Source organism: Nycticebus coucang, chromosome 9 (assembly GCF_027406575.1).
Source record: "Nycticebus coucang isolate mNycCou1 chromosome 9, mNycCou1.pri, whole genome shotgun sequence".
In the NCBI taxonomy this organism is placed as follows: Eukaryota; Metazoa; Chordata; class Mammalia; order Primates; family Lorisidae; genus Nycticebus; species Nycticebus coucang.
This window is the reverse complement of record NC_069788.1, coordinates 118,207,832-118,222,855: the sequence shown is the minus strand read 5'-3', so window position 1 is coordinate 118,222,855 and position 15,024 is coordinate 118,207,832. Positions and strand designations below refer to the sequence as shown.

At 39.0% G+C, this 15,024-nt stretch overlaps 1 protein-coding gene and 1 pseudogene across 6 annotated transcripts in view; both read left to right on the top strand.

Moving 5' to 3' along the window:
- RAD51B (RAD51 paralog B) overlaps positions 1-15,024 on the top strand; it is a 736,945-nt gene that overhangs the window by 68,395 nt on the left and 653,526 nt on the right. The gene's annotated exons all lie outside the window — the stretch shown is intronic.
- LOC128593859 (mortality factor 4-like protein 1) lies at positions 10,954-11,982 on the top strand (annotated as a pseudogene).

Below are 15,024 nucleotides of genomic sequence, written 5' to 3'. Positions count from 1 at the left end.
ATGTGTGGTGTCTCACACCTATAATCCTAGCACTCTGGGAGGCCAAGGTGAGCGGATTGCTTGAACTCAGGAGTTCAAGACCAGCCTAAGCAAGAGCAAGACCCTGTCTCTACTAATAATAGAATAATTAGCCTGGTGTTATGGCAGGTGCCTGTAGTTCCCAGCTACTCAGGAGGCTGAGGCAAGAGAATCCTTGAGCCCATGAGTTTGAGGTTGCTGTGAGCTACCCTGTTTCCCCGAAAATAAGACAGTGTCTTATTTTAAGGTGTGCTCCCAAAGATGCGCTAGGTCTTATTTTCAGGGGACATCTTATCTTTCCTGTAAGTAGGTCTTATTTTCGGGGAAACAGGGTATGATGCCACAGCATTTTACTTAGGGTGACAGAGTGAGACTTCTGTTGCCAAAGGAAAAACAAACAACAACAACAACAAAAAAAAAAAAAAGAAGAAAGAAAGAAAAAGATCATTTAAGTAAAAACTCCTGATGGAATTATACCTTTACTTCTACCAGAATTGAAGTAGCATAGTTTGTCTACTCTAGAGTAAGTAACAAAATTAGTATATGTCTGATTATGAATCTTTGTAGAGTTATCACTATCAGTTATTTCTGACAACTTAGTTGTAGATGTGAAAAGAGAATGGGTCTAGTTCAGCAAGATGGCTGACTAGAGATGCCTGACATTTGTATCCCAACATAAGAAAGGACTAGGACAATGAATAAACAGCTAGTTTGATTGGAGTGTTGAAAGGAGAGTGCTAGAGTACACTGGAGGAGTAGAGAGGTACTTGTGGTGATTTGAAGTCTAGTTAGTCTCTGCAACCCCATTTCCCTTTTCCTGCCTGGATCAGTCTGGAGTCAGGAAGGACTTCTTATTGTGGGGAAAAGGTTAGACAAGATTCCCACAAGCTCCCCTTGCCAATGCAACCACCTACAATCTTCACAGAAGGAGGATCTCATATTTCTTACATGTCTTGAGCCCAGTTTGGAGAGCTGCCAGGAATTCACACAGCTGCATTGCTCTGTATAGGAGCCCAGAGTGTGCACCTGACCCTCAACCCCACCCCACTGTGAGTCAAGCTGCTGTTGTAGGGCACCATCTTTGAGATCAGAGCTACTAGCCACTGCATCTCTACAGCACTGGGCCCCATCTTTATCACACCAAGCCAACGTGGGTGGTTGAACACCACAGCCCTAGCTGTGCAGAGCCTGGGCCCAGAATTGGGTTCTGCACAGCTAGGAAACCAACCTTCACTGCTATACTTACAGCTGGAGGGACAATCTGGCAGTCCTGCCAAGAATGAACCTTCCCATGAACAAGCCACACTGCTGTGTGCCTTCCCCTAAACAGGAGAGACCTCTGAGCCTCTGAGCAGATGTTGCTCCCCCAGACCAATGGAGTGGCTGTGTGCCTGTGCTCAAGACCAGAGAAATAGCCCCACAGTGCCACTGCCCCCTGTATACATGCCCCTGGGCTTGGCCTGCACCCCCAGTAAGGGCGTATAGGTCACCTCTAGGGGCACACCCCCAAGCCAGCTAAACACTGAGAGCCTATGTCCTGAACTTAAGGGCCACCCTTGGTAGACATGCCTCAGACTAGCCAAACAGCTATATATTTGCATATAGGACCTGAGAAACAGCCCTGTGGGCTGCCTTTGGCAGGCATGCCTTCAGACTGGCATAGGAACCTTACATCTGCGTCCCAGACCTACCTATGAAATGGTAGATGGACCATCTACTACAGAAATGCCTCCTAAGCCAGCTGAGCAGCCATGTAGCATGTCACAAGCCTGAGGAACAGGCCTGTGTTCACTGCCAGGCCAGTAAGAAAGCCTCATACCCACACTCTGGGCCTGAGAAGCAGCCCTCTGTGCTGGCCCTGGCAGAAATATCCCTAGCACACAGCTGGGTGCCTGTGTCCTCAGCCAGGGAAACACAGGGCTGTACGCCACAGACATATATTGAGGCTAACTGAGAAGTCATGTGACCATATCCTGGGCTTAAGAAATAGCCCTAGGAACTTCTCTCAGCAAACATGCTCCTAGCCTATCTGAGCAGCTGTGTTTGGGCCTGAAAAATAGCCTCTGGGTCACCTTTCACAGTTATGCTCTCAGGCTGGCGTAACTACCATGTGTCCATGTTCTTGGCAAGACTAATAGCTCTGTGGCCCAAACCCAGTGAGCCAGAATCCATTTCACTGACCCCTCATATGCACACTACCACCCAACCTGAGAAACAGCTTAGTGAGCACAGCCCTGGCAAAGCTATACCACTGTTGCCATAAACTCTGTTAGCTTAGGTGACTCAGAAATTCAGAAATACTAGTAGTGTGGATTATAGCTGAAGAAACTACATGGAGATTATTCTATTGTATTTATTAGAACCAAGGCCAACACACACAACTGAACTGACACTCCGAGACCTATTCACAAGAATAAGTTTTTCCCTGTGAATCCTAGTCCATAAAATTGGAAGAGGCAACTTTTCCAATTTAGATATAAATGTATAGATGCATAGAAATCAATATAGGGGCACATAAAACATGAAAGAGGACACCTGAAAAGGAAAGCAAAAAAATTCTCCAGTAACAGACCCCAATCATAAGGAAATGTAATGACAGAAAAAGAAATGATAATCTTAAGGAAAGTCAGCTGGACACAGAGAATGCAGATAAGACAATTCAATGAAATCTGAAAATAATTCATAATTTGAATGATGAATTCAGCAAAGAGAGGTATCATTAAGAAAGAACCAAAAAGAAATCCTAGAGCTGAAGAAGTCAATAAATGAAATAAAAATATAATCAAGAGCTTAATCAACACACTGGGCCAAGCAGAATAATTTCTGAACTTAAAGACAGGTCCTTTGAAATACCATAGGCAGACCAAAAAAAAAAAACAAAAAAAAAACTACAGGATTTATGGGACACCAATAAGTGAATAAATATTCTACATTATGAGCATTCAGGAGAAAAGAAAGGGAAAGGTAAGGAAAACATATTTACTGAAATAATAGCAGAAAACTTAAGTTTTGGGAGAGAGATGGACATTTAGATCCAAGAAGCTTGAATAACTCCCAGTAGATTCACCTCAAACAGGTCCTCTCTAAAGCATGCTGCAGTTAAAATGTCAAGATCAAAGAAGAATTCTAAAAGTAGCAAGAAAAAAGCATCAAGTCAATATAAAGGAATCCCCATTAGAAAAAAAAGTGGATTTCTCAGCAGAAACTTTACAGGCCAGGATGGGATAATATATCCAAAGTACTGAAGGGGGTAGGGGGTAGACTGGCAGTTAAGAATACACAGCAAAACTATTTAAGAATGAAGGAGAAATAAAATCTTTCACAGACAAGCAAAAACTAAGGGAATTCATCACCACTAGACTGGGTTTATAGAAAATGCTCAAGGGAATGTTATATCTGGAAATGAAAACAATAATGTGACAGGAGTAAGTCCTCACCTATCAATGATAACCCCTTGAATGTAAATGGATTGAATCTCCAATTTAAAAAAAATAGACTGGTCCCACCAATTACCCTCCCACATCTACGGTGCATCTTACAAGCTTACATGCAAAACCTACTAAATGTAGAATATAAATGTCTTAACACAATAACTAAGAAAATGCCATGAAGGCTATGTTAACCAGTTTGATGAAATATTTCAAATTGTATATAAAACCACCCCATGACTGCATTAATGTACACAGCTATGACTTAATAAAAATAATAATAAAAGAAATAGACTGGCTGAAAGGATAATAAAAACAAGACCCAATTATATGGTGTTTAGAAGAAACTCATTTTACCTGTGAGGACACACATAGACTGAAAGAAGGGATTTGGGAAAAAAATTTCATGCAGAACAAAACTTTTCTCATGAGGACAGACTAATCGGTAACAAACACATGTAAAATTGCTTATTGTCCCTAATCATCAGAGAAATGCAAGTCAAAACTACTTTGAGATATCACCTCACTACAGTGAGAATGGCCCACATTATAAGGTCCCAAAGTAATGGATGCTGGTGTGGGTGTGGAGAGAAAGGAACACTCATGCACTGTTGGTGGGACTGCAAACTAGTACAGCCTCTATGGAAGGTAATGTGGCGATTCCGCAAAGAACTAAGAGTTGACCTACCATTTGATCCTGCAGTCCTATTACTAGGTATTTATCTCTCCCCCCCAAAAAGACATTTTGCCATTAAGACATTTTCACTTGAATGCTTATAGCAACACAATTCACAATTGCAAAGATGTGGAAACAACCCAAATGCCCTTTAACACATGCATGGATTAATAAATTGAGGTACATGTTTATCATGGAATACTATTGAGCCATAAAAAGATGGAGATCCAGTATCGTTTGTAGCAACCTGTATGGAATTGGAAACCATTCTGGTAAGTGATGTATCACAAGAATGGAAAAACAGGCTTGGTGCCTGTAGTTCAGTGGCTAGGGTGCCAGCCACATACACCAGAGCTGGCGGGTTTGAACCCAGCCCGGGTCTGCCAAACAAAAATGATAACTACAACCAAAAAATAGCTGAGTGTTGTGGCGGGCGCCTGTAGTCCCAGCTACTTGGGAGGCTGAGGCAAGAGAATCGCTTAAGCCTAAGAGTTTGAGGTTGCTGTGAACTGTGAGGCCATGGCAATCTACTGAGAATGACGTAGTGAGACTCTGTCTCAAAAAAAAGAATGGAAAAATAAGCATCAGATGTACTCAGTACTAAATTAGAATTAGTAGATTAATACATGTTCACATGAGGAAAAAACTCAATGGAGTTCATGTAGGGGGCAGGGGAGAAAGGTTTGGGTAAATTTTTATGCAGTAGATACATTGCAGAGGTATATTGCATACTTACCTACAACTCAGAGTTCAACTTATAAAAGTAGACTATATAACCTAACGTTATGTACCCCCCTATTAATCTGAAATTAAAAAAAAAGTTCCATGCAAATGGAATCCAAAAGCAAGCAAGAGTAACTATGCTTGTTTCAGATAAAACAGATTTTAAGTCAACAGCTGGAGAAAGAGATACAGATATAATAATAAAGGATTGATTCAGTAAGTGAATTTATCAATTGTAAATACATATAAAGTCAATACTGGAGCAGCCAGATATAAAGTAAATATTAGATCTAAAGGAAGAGATAGACTTTAACACAGTATGAGTTGGAGACTTAAATACCCTACTGTTACCAAAGGACAGATCATCTAAATCAGTGGTTCTCAACCTGTGGGTCACGACCCACAGGAACTCTATTAAAGGGTTGCAGCATTAGGAAGGTTGAGAACCACTGATCTAGATAGAAAATCAGCAAAGAAACATCTGATTTAAACTGCATGATGGGTCAAATGGGCCTAACAGATATTTATAGAACAACTGCAGAGTATGTATTCTTTTTACCAGTAGTGTGGAACATTGTCCAGGATTGTCTGTACGTTAGGACAGAAAACAAGTCTCAACAAATTTTTTATTTTTAAAAAAAATTGATTGATTGATTGAGCCAGAGTCTCACTCTGTCCCCCTGGGTAGAGTGCCATGGCATCATTATATCTCATAGCAACCTCAAACTCTTGACCTTGAGCAATCCTCTTGTCTCAGCCTTCCAAGTAACTTGTGCCCATCACAACACCCAGCTAATTTTTCTAGTTTTAGTAGAGACAGGGTCTTGCTCTTGCTCAGACTGCTATTGAACTCTTGAGCTCACGCATTTGGCCTCCCAGAGTGTTAGGATAATAGACATGAGCCACCATGCCCAGAGTCAACAAACTTTATTTATTTTTGAGACAGAGTCTCACTATGTCACCTTCACAGCAACCTCAAACTTTTGGGCTTAAGTGATTCTCTTGCCTCAGCCTCCCAAGTAGCTGGGACTACAGGTACCCACCACAATGCCGACTATTTTTTTTTTTTTTTTTTTTTTTTGCAGTTGTCATTGCTTAGCTGGCCCAAGCTGGGTTTGAACCCATTGGCCTGCGTGCATGTGGCTGGTACCCTACCCACTGAGCTATGGATGTCACCTCAATACATTTTTTTAAAGATCAAAATTATATCCAGTATCTTATCTGAGCACAGGAATAAAACCAGACATCAAAAACAAGAGGAACATTCTAAGCTATACAAATATGTAGAAATTAAACAACACGCTCCTGAATGACCAATGGGTAAAGGAAAAAATTAAGAACGAAATTTTAAAATTCCTTGAAACGAATGAATACAGAGACATAACATACTGAAACCTATAGGTCACAGCAAAATCAGTGCTAAGAGGCAAGTTCATAGCAATATATGTCTACATAAAAAAGTAGAAAGATTTCAAATAAACAACCCAATGATGCACCTCAAGGAACTAGAAAAGCAAGAACAAATCAAACCCAGAATTAGTGGAAGGAAAGAAATAAAGATCAGAGGAGAAATGAATGAAACTGATACTAAAAATAAAATAGATAAGATCAACAAAATAGTGTTTATTTTTGTTTTTGTTTTAGCAGGCCTTGGCTGGGTTTGAACCCACCACTCCTGGTGCATGGGGTTGGCACTCTAATCATTAAACTATGAGCGCCCAGCCCAGTGTTTATTTTTTTTAACAGATAAATAAAATTGACAAACCATTGGCTAGATTGACTAAGAAAAAGGGAAGACCCAAATAAAATTGGAAATGAAAAAGGAGACATCACAACAGAAACACAAATCACAGAAATTCAAGGAATCATTACAGACCACCATAGATTAGTATGTTAGGAAATTAAAAAACCTAGAGGAAATGGATAAATTTCTGGACACATACAACCTACCAAGATTGAACCAAGAAGAAATAGAAAACCAGACCAATAACAGGTAATGAGATTGAATCAGTAATAAAAAGCCTTTAACAAATAAGGTCCATAATGGGGTGGCTTCACTGCTGAATTCTTCTGAAACAATTCCAAAGGAATTGAAGTAGAGGGCCTTCTTCCTAACTCATTCTAAGAGACCAGCATAACCCTGATACTAAAAGCAGACCAGAACACAAAATAAAGGAAGCTACAGCTAATATCTCTGATGAACATAGACACAAAATCCTCAACAAAATACTAGCAAACCAAATCTATTAACATAAAAACTATAATACACCATGACCAATTGAGATTTGTCCCACGAGTGCAAGAATGTTTCAATATATGCAAATCAATAAATGTCATACATTACATCGGCAGAATGAAGAAAGAAAACCTACATGATCATCTCGAAAGATGTAGCAAAAAGATAAAATTTAATATCCTTTCATGGTAAAAACTTTTGGTAATTAGATATAGAAGGACAAAACCTCAAAACAATAAAGGCTATATGACAAGCCATAGCTAACATTTCTTGAAGACTTGCACAAGACAAGGATGCCTACTTTATCCACTCCTATTCAGTGTAGTACTGGAAGTCCTAGCCAGAGCAATTAGGCAAGAGAAAGAAAGAAAGGGCATCCACACTAGAGAGAAAGTCTAATTGTCCCTATTTGCAGATAATATGTTCTTTTTTTTTTTTTTTGTAGAGACAGAGTCTCACTTTATGGCCCCACACAGCTCACAGCAACCTCCAACTCCTGGACTTAAGCGATTCTCTTGCCTCAGCCTCCCAAGTAGCTGGGACTACAGGCACCCACCACAACGCCCGGCTATTTTTTGGTTGCAGTTCAGCCGGGGCCGGGTTTGAACCCGCCACCCTCGGTATATGGGGTCGGCACCTTACCAACTGAGCCACAGGCGCCGCCAGATAATATGTTCTTATAGATAGAAAAACCTATAGCCTCTACCAAGAAGCTGTTAGAACTAATAGATTAATTCAATAAAGTTGTAGAATACAAAGTTAATACAAAATCAGTAACATTTCTATACACAATAAACTAGCTAAAAAGGAGATAAAAAAGGCAACCCCATGTATAATAGCTACAAAAATTAAAATACTTAGGAATAAATTTAACCAAGGAAGTGAAAAACCTCTACTAAGAAAATACTGATGAAAGAAATTGAAGAGGATACCAACAAATGGAAAGACATTCTATGTTCATGGATCTGAAGAGTTAATATTGCTAAAATGACAGTGCTACCCAAAGCAATCTATAGATTCAATGTAATTTTTATCAATATTCCAGTGACGTTCTTCAAGGAAATAAAATACAATTAAAACTTTATTAGAATGGAATCTCAAAAGACTTCAAATTGGGGGGCACCTGTGGCTCAACGGAGTAGGGCACCGGCCCCATATACCGGAGGTGGTGGGTTCAAACCCGGCCTCCACCAAAAAATGCAAAAAAAAAAAAAAGACTTCAAATAGCCAAAGCAATCCTAAGCAAAACAAACACAAAAACTCGTAAAGCTGGAGGTGTTACACTACCAGACCTCAAAATACACTGTAAAGCTGTAGTAACCAAAACAGTATGGTACTGGCATAAAAAGACATGTGGACTAATGGAACAGAATAGAGAACCCAGAAATTAGTACACATACCCATAGCCAGCTGATTTTTGACAAAGGTGTCAAGGATGCTCGTTAGGGGAAGGATAGTTTCGTTAGTAAATGGTGATAGGAACAACATGGATATCCATATGCAGAAAAGGAAACAAGACCTCCACTTCTCATCCTATTAAAAAAAAATCAACTTAAAATGGATCAAAGACCCAAATGATAAGATAATTAGAAGAAAACATAGGGGGCAGCGCCTGTGGCTTAAAGGAGTAGGATGCTGGCCTCATATGCCAGAGGTGGCAGGTTCAAACCCAGCCCCAGCCAAAACTGAAAAAAAAAAAAAAAAAAAAAAAAAGGAAAGAAAACATAGGAGAAATATTTCAGGTCTGGGCAAAGATTTTATGGTTAAGATCTCAAAAGCACAGACAACAAATGCAAAAATAAACAAATGGGATTACATCAAAGTCAGAAGCTTCTGCACAGTAAAGGAAACAATAAACAGAGTGAAAAGGCGACTTACAGAGTAGAAGAAAATAGTTGTAAACTACTTATCTAAGAGGGAATTAAGATTCAGAACATAGGAGGAACTCAAATACCTCAACAGCAAATAAACAATCTGATTAAAATATGGGCAAATGATCTGAACAGACATTTCTCAAAAGAAGATACACAAATGGCCATAAACATGAAAAAATATTCAACATCTCTAATTATCAGGGAAATGCAAATGAAAATCACAATATAGTATCTCACCTTAATTGGAATGACTGTTATCAAAAAGAGAAAAAAAACCAGTCAACCAACCAAAACCAAAACAAAACAAAACACCCCACCCAAACCAAACAAGTGCTAGTGAGGATGCAGAGAAAAGGTAACTCTTATACAGTGTTGGTGGGAATATAAACTAGCTACTGTGGAAAACGGTATGGATGTTCCTCAAAATTAGAAATAGCATTGTCCTATGATCTAGCAGTCCCACTACTGGGAATTTATACATAGGAAAACAAATCATTATATTGACAAGAAATTCGCACCTTTATTTTTATTGCTATTCATGATAGCTAAGATATGGAAACAACTTAAGTGTCCAACAACAGATGATAAAGAAAATGTGGTGGGGTCTGGGTGTGTGACACACCTTTTGGAGGCAAGACACAAATATAAGAGGGGCTTTACGTAACAAATGCAGTCAGTGTAGCCTGGTTTCTTGTACCCTCAATGAATTCCCCAACAATAAAAATAAAAAAAAATGTGGCATATATACATAATGGAATACTATTCAACTATAAAAAAATGAAATCCTGTTATTCATAGAGACATGAATGGAACTGGAGGACATTATGTTAAGTGAAAGAAACCAGGAACAGGAAATTAAACACCGCATGCTCTTACTTCTATGTAGAAGCCCCAAAAAGTTGATTTTACTGAAGTAAAAAGTAGAAAATACCAGAGGCTTAGAAGGGTAAGAGGAAGAGAGGGTTAGGGAAAGGTTTTTGCAGGCTGCAAAATTACAGCTGGGTAGGAGGAATATGGTCTAGTGTTCTATGCTACTTTAGGATAACTATAGTTAACAATAATGTATAGTTTCAAAGAGCTGGAAAAAGGATATTGAAAGAAATGATGTTTCAGATCATACCCTGATCTGATCACTGTACATTATATATGGAAACATCACTATGTATCCCATGAATATGTCAATTATTTCAATTAAATGAAATAAAATTTAAACTTTTAAAATGAAGGGACATAGGTTCAGTGTATCTGATACGCCCTAAGACTAAACTGGAACAACGTGTGTGGCTTAGTTGACTTTCAGGTTTCCTTGTACCTTCAGGATGAAGGAAAGCTTTTAACCACTAGGTGGCACTTTTTAGCTAGAAAACTGTGAGCTCTCCCTCTGCCGCTGTCAGTGTGAAGCAGTTGCCAGGGAGCACAGCTGGTGGCAGTTCTAAGGTAGGTTTCCAATAGAAAGGAAAAGATAACGATAAAAAGGGAGTAAGTAGGAGGGCAAGAGAAAGGAAAAGAAAAGGAGAATGTAAACAGGCACATTGTGAAGGAAGTAGTAAAATGCCATCAGTAGGGGCAGCGCCTGTGGCTCAAAGGGGTAGGGCGCCGGTCCCATATGCCGGAGGTGGCAGGTTCAAGCCCAGCCCCGGCCAAAAACCACACCAAAAAAAGAAAAAAAAAAAAGGCATCAGTAATTACGTCGGGATAGTGGTATTTATTGCCTTTTTTTGCTTTACACTCATTCGTTTGTTTATTCATTTACTTCACCTGTATTTAATGGGAATCAGGAATTCTGGCTGAGGATACTGTGTTAAACAAGATACTGTGCCTACTCTCTGAGAGTTTATAGGTAAAGATAGTTTAAAATATCTGAACCTCAAATCGGGCCCAGGATATAGAGCTGGTGGTGCCTGACGGCGCGTCTGCGGCGGAGTTGGGTGGGGTACAGAGTAGGGGGCGGTAGTCTGGGGTGGTGGGAGGAGGAGGGCCGCGGCGAATCTCTTATAAATGGCGCCGAAGCAGGACCCGGAGCCTGAATTCCAGGAAGGTGAGCGAATACTGTGCTTTCATAGACCTCTTCTTCTTTTTTTTTTTTTTTTATTGTTGGGGATTCATTGAGGGTACAATAAGCCAGGGAGACCTCTTCTTTATGAAGCAAAGTGTGTGAAGGTTGACATAAAGGAAAAACAAATGAAATATTTTACACGTTACAGTGGTTGGAATAAAAATTGGGATGAATGGGTTCCAAAGAGCAGAGTACTAAAATATGTGGACACCAATCTGCAGAAACAGCGAGAACTTCAAGAAGCCAATCAGGAGCAGTATGCAGAGGGGAAGGGGAGAGGGCCTGCCCCAGGGAAGAAGACATCTGGCCTGCAACAGAAAAATGTTGAAGTGAAAACAAAGAAGAACAAGCAGAAAATACCTGGAAATGGAGATGGTGGCAGTACCAGTGAGATACCTCAACTTCCTTGGAAGAAAAGGACTCCGGTAGATCCTACTGTTGAAAATGAAGAAACATTCATAAACAGAGTTAAAGTTAAGGTAAAGATTCCTGAAGTGCTAAAACCTTGGCCTGGCCTGTTGATGACTGGGACTTAATTACCAGCAAAAACAGCTCTATTATCTTTCTGCTAAGAAGAATGTGGATTCCATTCTGGAGGATTATGCAAATTACAGGAAATCTCATGGAAACACAGATAATAAGGAGTATGCTGTTAATAAAGTTGTGGCAAGGATAAAAGAATACTTCAGTGTAATGTTCGGCACTCAGCTCCTGTACAAATTTGAGAGACTGCAGTATGCTGAAATTCTTGCAGATCACCCTGATGCATCCATGTCCTACTGCATCCACTGAGATTATTTGTACGAATTGGAGCAATGTTGGCCTATGCACCTTCGGAAGAGAAGAGCCTTGCTTCATTACTGAACTATCTTCATGATTTCCTAAAGTACCTGGCAAAGAATTCTGCAACTTTGTTTAGGGCCAGTGATTATGAATTTGCTCCTCCTGAGTACCATCAGAAAGCTGAGTGAGAGATGGTCTCACTCATGGATATTTGGATGTCTGTAAACACATTTTTGTTCTTAGTCTTTCTCTTGTACAAACAATGTAGTTTGAAGATGTTAGTGTATAACAGAATTAATGTTTGTTTTCTGTTTGATTTTAAACAAAAGGGGTTATAGCTCAAAAAAACTTAAAATCTTGATCTCCTTCTTGTAGTGTATATTAAATAATAGGGGAAAGAATACTTTTAGCTTTTTTTCATATTTTTATTTCATTACCCTATCAGAAAAGATTTTTTGGAATTAAAAACCTCTTGTTGACATACTTTGAAAATTAGTTCTTTGGGGTAGAGAATATATTTTATTCAGGACTCTGGAACATGTAGCTCAGAACCTGAGTCTTATTACTGGAGGTGAGAAGTGGTGTCCAGGTGTTGAATGAATGATTGGATCAGCTTGGAAACCTCGCATCTGGCTGTAGTCTGCAGCCTTCTTGGCTCTTTGTGGAATTTAGCTTTCTGACTTTGAAGACTTTCCTGACAACACCATACTCCCTCTCCTACTATATTCCACATCACCATCATTACCTGTTTACAAGGTATTCTGTCTTTTTCTACAAGGATAATTCTTACGTAGTAAAGTCCATTTCTAATTTAATTCATTTATATAGTCTTAGTGTTTGGCAGTTGGTGAGTATGCAATAAATTTTGGTTAAATGAATCAAAAAATCTGACAAGTTATAGTGTAATTGGGATAAGATAGCTTTGTACAGGGATTCTTTCTGACAGCGTTAATTTTTGCATATATCAGAAAGAGCTTCCTGGGTGGAGCCATATACTGGAGGTGGCAGGTTCAAACTCAGCCACAGCCAAAAACTGCAAAAAAAAAAGAGTTTCCTTCAACACTTTTTACATTTATGAGGATGGGTAGGCAATTACTTTGAAGTGTAAGATATAGTGCACTTTCAAAGATAATACAAAGACATAATAGTTGTAAGATAGGGATGGATTTATAGTGCCACAATTCTATAAATACAACTCTTAAATTTTAATGTGGGTTCTGATGCTTCATCTTGGATGAACAACACAACTATAGTCGTCTTATCTCTAAAGTAGTAGGGATTGATGACACCTATTATTTAGTACTCTGGGCCTAGAGCCTGCTGAGGACTTCATCTTATAGAGATGAGCTTTGGAAATAAGTCATAGTCAAGTAGAGAAATAAAAGATGGGCAGAGAGAGACTTCACTGTGATGGAATTCTACTATATCAGAGGATAGTGTCAGTGAACCAGTGTCCTATCTATTGAATGCCAGAACTTTCATATTCAAGAATACATATTAGTAAAGTAAACCTGTTTGCAGTCACTCTCCATTATATCTCCTTCCAGCCTATGACAACCATTCTTTCTGTCTCTATAGATTTACTTATTCTGGAAATTTCATAAAAATGAATCATAATTTTTTTTTTTGTGATTGGAGTCTTTCATTTAGCATAAATATCAAAATTCATTAGGTTGTAGAATGTTGTAAGTACGCTTCATTCCTTTTTATTGCCAAATAATACACTATTTTGAATATAATTCATTGTGTTTATCCATTTATCTGTTGATGGACATTTGGCTTATTTTCACTTTTTGGCTATGATGAATAATGTGGTTACAAGCCTCCATGTAGAAGTTTTTGTAGGGTCATATGTTTTTATTTCTCTTGAATTATATTCAAGAGTGGAATTGCTGGATTGTATGGCAACTCTGTTTATTGCTGGTAAACTCTGAGGTACTGACAAACTGTTTTCCAAAGTGGCTTCACCATTTTACAATCCCACTAGCAATGAACTGTAGATCAGTGGCTTTCTCCACATCCTCATTAAAGCTTGTTATTGTCTTTATTTATTTATTTTTTAAAATTAAAATCGTCCTGGTAGTGGGTATGAAATGGTTATCTCATTGTGGGTTTTGTCTTTCTCTAGTGGCTAACGATGTTGAGAATCTTCAAGTACTTATTGACCATTTTTAAAAAATCTTCTTTGTAGAAATATCTATTTAAATCTTTTATTTTTTTTGAGATAGTGTCTCATTTTGTCACGCCCCCGTAGAGTTGCCGTGGCATCACAGCTCATAGCAATCTTCAATTTTTGGGCTTAAGCGATTCTCTTGCCTCAGCCTCTCAAGTAGCTGGGACTACAGGCATCTGCCACAACGCCTGGCTATTTTTTTGGTTGCAGCTGTTGTTGTTTGGCGGACTCGGGTTGGATTTGAACTCGCCAGCTCAGGTATATGTGGCTGGCACCTTAGCTGCTTGAGCTACAGGTGCCGAGCCATCTGTCTCTTTTCTATTTGTCTTCTTCTGAGAACCCAGGCTGGTAGAAGGAAAAGAGCAAAAGCAGAACCATGTGCTTGTTCTTTTTTTTTTTTGAGACAGAGTCTCTCTATGTCGCCCTCAGTACAGTTTCGTGGTGTCACAGCTCCCAACAATCTCCAACTCCTGGGCTTAAGCGATTCTCTTGCCTCAGCCTCCCAAGTAGCTGGGACTACAGGCGCCTGCCACAATGCCTGGCTATTTTTTGGTTGTAGTTGTCATTGTTGTTTGGCAGGCCCAGGCTGGATTCGAACATGTTAGCTCTGGTGTATGTAGCTGGCTCCCTAGCCGCTGAGCTACAGGTGCCAAAGCCCTTTTGCCTATTTTTAATTGGGTTGTCTTTTTATTATGTTGTAAGAGCTCATTTTATGTTTTAGATACAAGTCTCTTAATAAATACTTGATTTTCAAATATTTTCTTCCATTCTCTCCTTTTACTTTCTTGACAGTGTTCTTTGAAGCAGAAATATGTTTTATATATGTGTAAATGCTTACGACATGATGAAATAAGTTACCTTAAAGTACTGTAGTGTGTGCTTGGTTATATGAATTAGGTTACCTTGAGGGGATAAAAATATTGTCTGTTATTGAAACTCAAAGATATGACCTATATCAGTATGTAATATAATTATAGAAAGACAAGAAAGAACAGAAACTACTAAGAGTGAAAAATAATGTCCTTTAGCACATAACACACCTTATTCTAACTATTTT